Genomic DNA, 3,917 nt, shown 5'->3' on the forward strand with positions numbered 1-3,917 from the left:
AGATTTTGGAGCACTTTATGCTTCCATCTGCTGAAAAGCTTTATGGAGATGAAGATTTCAATTTTCAGCACAACCTGGCACCTGCTCACAGTGCCAAATCCACTGGTATTACTGACCATGGTGTTACTGTGCTCAATTGGCCTGCTGACTCTCCTGACCTGAACCCCATACAGAATCTGTAGGATATTGTGAAGAGAAAGTAGAGAGACGCAAGATCCAACACTCTGGATGAGCTTAAGGCCGCTATCGAAGCATCCTGGGCCTCCATAACACCTCAGCAGTGCCACAGGCTGATTGCCTCCATGCCACACCGCATTGAAGCTGTCATTTCTGCAGAAGGATTCCAGACCAAGTATTGAGTGCGTAACTGAACATAATTATTTGAAGGCTGACTTTTTTGGTATTAAAACACTTTTCTTTTATTGGTTGGATGAAATATGCTAATTTTTTGAGATGGGAATTTTGGGTTTTCATGAGCTGTATGCCAAAATCATCAGTATTAAAACAATGAAAGACCTGAAATATTTCAGTTGGTGTGCAATGAATCTAAAATATGACAGTTTAATTTGTATCATTACATTATGGAAAATATTGAACTTTGTCACAATATGCAAATTTTTTGAGAAGGACCTGTATTATCACAAAGTTACTTCACCATAGTGATCTTTGTAGCAAAGTGGTGAAAATGTGAATTACCAGGGCCATTCATAAGTTGAGTTCTGCTCAGCAGTGACTATAGATGTAACTTTAGATGAGAAAATCATTTTGATCCCAGCTGAGAGTGAAAGAAAACTTTCTGAACCTGGATCAGTTGCTATTGTAAATGTTCTGCTTCTGACAGTAGGCTCTGTGGCTCAACAACATGGGGCACTAGTTGACGATACAGATTCTGGTAGTGTTGAATGAAATAAGTCTGATAACAAAAAGACTATTTATTGAGCTGATGACACAGATTGTGTGAATGCTCAAAGGTGTAAACATCCAACACAAACAGTTAAGCACCAAATTTTTCGTCCCTGCTGCATTTAGGTTTCAAGTAATTTTCTGACTGAATTAACATTGTGGAGCGACTCAGCCAGAGTCCTGTGTTCAATCTGATGAGAATCTGTAGAAGCATTTCAGGCTGTCAAGCCAGCAAGTGCCTGCTGGATCTGTGTGTCTGCTGAGCTCATTATGTGAACTGCTTCTCAGTGAAAAGCACCTCAGAACAGTTGCAAATGGGATAATTAAACATTGTTGTGATGATGTGCTGAAGACGGAGTGTTGGAAAGAGCAAGAGCTTCTTAAAGAGATAGAAACCCAATTTAAGGCATCAAATTGTGAAGTTAAATTTATNAGTGAAAAGTACATCAGAACAGTTGCAAATGGGATAATTAAACATTGTTGTGATGATGTGCTGAAGACGGAGTGTTGGAAAGAGCAAGAGCTTCTTAAAGAGATAGAAACCCAATTTAAGGCATCAAATTGTGAAGTTAAATTTATATTATGTTTGACATGTAGCATTTTTATAATGACTGAAAGTAACAGTCACAGTTACTAGCAATAAAATAGCACATAAAAATGCATTCTACTGCCCCTTTAACATCAGTAAAACTTTTTCAATTGATTGAGAAGAATATAACATTCTATGAGATATTTTATTACTCTGAAAATAACTTATTAAAATATTGTCTCCTTTCCTACCTACTTCTTGACTGAATGGAAATGATGCTAAATTTAGATCTGCCAGTTATCATTTTGGTTATTCAGTTTGTATTTTAATATATTTTGGTAAGTGTCATGATTTGTTGGTTGGTTGATGGAGGATTCAAATGCAGAACGACAGAGATGTGGAGTAGGTGATTAAAAACTGGTTTATTGAAAGATGAGGAATAAAAAAACTTACAAAAAATCCACAGAGATCAGGACAGAAAACAAATCATAAATCTCAGGAAATCTAAACACATAAACATTCCAGAAAGGAGGAATGGAAGGAACCAGTGAAGAGAGACAGATGAAGAGGTGAGAGTACTGGGAGGTCGAACGTTGAAACAAAGGACCAAGTTAATTGACAGTTTGTAGGTGTGAGTGCAGAGACAAAATGGCACAGGGGGCGAGGAAGAGTACACAGGAGAAAAGGAAATAAATCTAACTGTAATGGATAGTGAACCATTTAAATTAAGTTATCTAAATTATTCAAATTTGTAGATTATTTATTGTAAATTATTTAAAGGATGTTGCAGGATTGTTTAATGATATTTGTCTGTTTTGATTACCACTATTGGTGGTTTGTGTTTTGTTTTGTTTAATTGTATTTGCACTTTAAGTTTTTTTTTTTGTTGTTGTTGTTTTTTTTTTGTACCTCACGGGCTGCCGTAGCTAAATGAGGGCAGGCCCTATAACAGCTGGGAAATCACTGTATCAATGAATAACTTCAACAAACTGTCGGATGTGCTTGGCACTGTTAACACTTAGTGTTCCCCGGTGAAAGCAGCGAGGTACGTTTTATTTTGTTGTTTGTGTTGTAAGTTTATGTTTATATTCTAATACTTGTATCTGTTTAGTTTTCACGGTGACTATGGTGACTATGGTGACTGAGATGGGTGTGGTGACTGNAAAGAGGAAGATGCAACAAAGAAGGCCCAAGACGATTGAACAGTTAGAGGCCTGTATTAGACATGAATGGAGAGAATTCCTATTTCTAAACTTGAGAAACTGGTCTCCTCTGTCCCCAGACGTCTGAGACAGGTCATCACCCAGGACCTGTCTGCCTTGGGTGACTTTATATGGGGAATGAAGCCCCTTACAGTATAACTCCTAGGATCACTGGGACACCCATCCACCATGATAAGGTGGCAGCCCATGGAGGGGTGACGAAAAAAAAATAAATATATTTTTTAAATATAAAGTTACCTTAAAAAATTATAGGGTCAAAATTTAATAAAAATTTGTGCCTCATCTCTCCAGTCTAGTAGAAATATTTCACACTGATTTTGAGTCATTAAGTCACATGCCTTGGAAGCTTTTGAAGAAAAATCATATTTTTAAACATAAAAATAACTAAATCGTATGAAAAGGGCTAAAATTGAATAGGAAGGAGTGTGTCTTGTCCATACAGACTAGAAGAACAATTTCAGACTGATTTCGAGTCAATAGGTCACATGACCTATGGTATAACAATTTCACAACTATTTTGAGTCAATGGGGCACATGACTTGGGAGCTATTGAAGAAAACTTTATTTTATTTTTAATATTGAATATGACTTGATTAAATAGAAAATAGTGTGTCTCATTTAATGCCATGAATTACCAATTTTTTGTGTCAATTGGTCACACGGCAAACATCTATTTACATTTGTTTGTTAGGAGTTTTGTTTGTTGACGGTCCCTAAGTGAACCTCCCAGCGCTTGAGGAGGGAGCGGTAGAGAACGGCTGGCCGACATAAGCATTCATAAATCGGATCAACCTTGAGCTAGATGCCGCTTACTCTGCGGAGCGCGAATATCTAACTTGAAACTAACTTCACTGCAGTCTGCTTTTGCTGAAGCAACAAGTTTTTTGGCTGGTTCTACCGAACGGTCGGGCTCTTTAGGGCGAAGTTGTAGTCTCGCTGCTGAAAATTGAGTGCGGGATCAGGCGCCGCCTTGTCGGGATTTCCAAACCGCTTTAGCGCGTGAACCCTAATCACAAGGGCAGGTCTTGTGCGAAATTCTGTTCCCCTATGAAAATGTTTCCCCTTCGTCGGGAGCGCGCACTGCAGCCAGAGAGGCGGATCCGTCGGATCTGACCATTTTCACTGCGCTTCTGATCGATTTCTCGGTAAAAACTACTCATATAATCATGTCAGTGTTGTAACTTTCAGTTTAATCGGCAGATATCAAAGTAGAAAATAAATAAATAAACGAGGTCTTGTGTGGAGGTCTTTTTACCTCCACA

The sequence above is a fragment of the Poecilia formosa genome, unplaced genomic scaffold (genome assembly GCF_000485575.1).
Source record: "Poecilia formosa unplaced genomic scaffold, Poecilia_formosa-5.1.2 Scaffold245, whole genome shotgun sequence".
In the NCBI taxonomy this organism is placed as follows: domain Eukaryota; kingdom Metazoa; phylum Chordata; class Actinopteri; order Cyprinodontiformes; family Poeciliidae; genus Poecilia; species Poecilia formosa.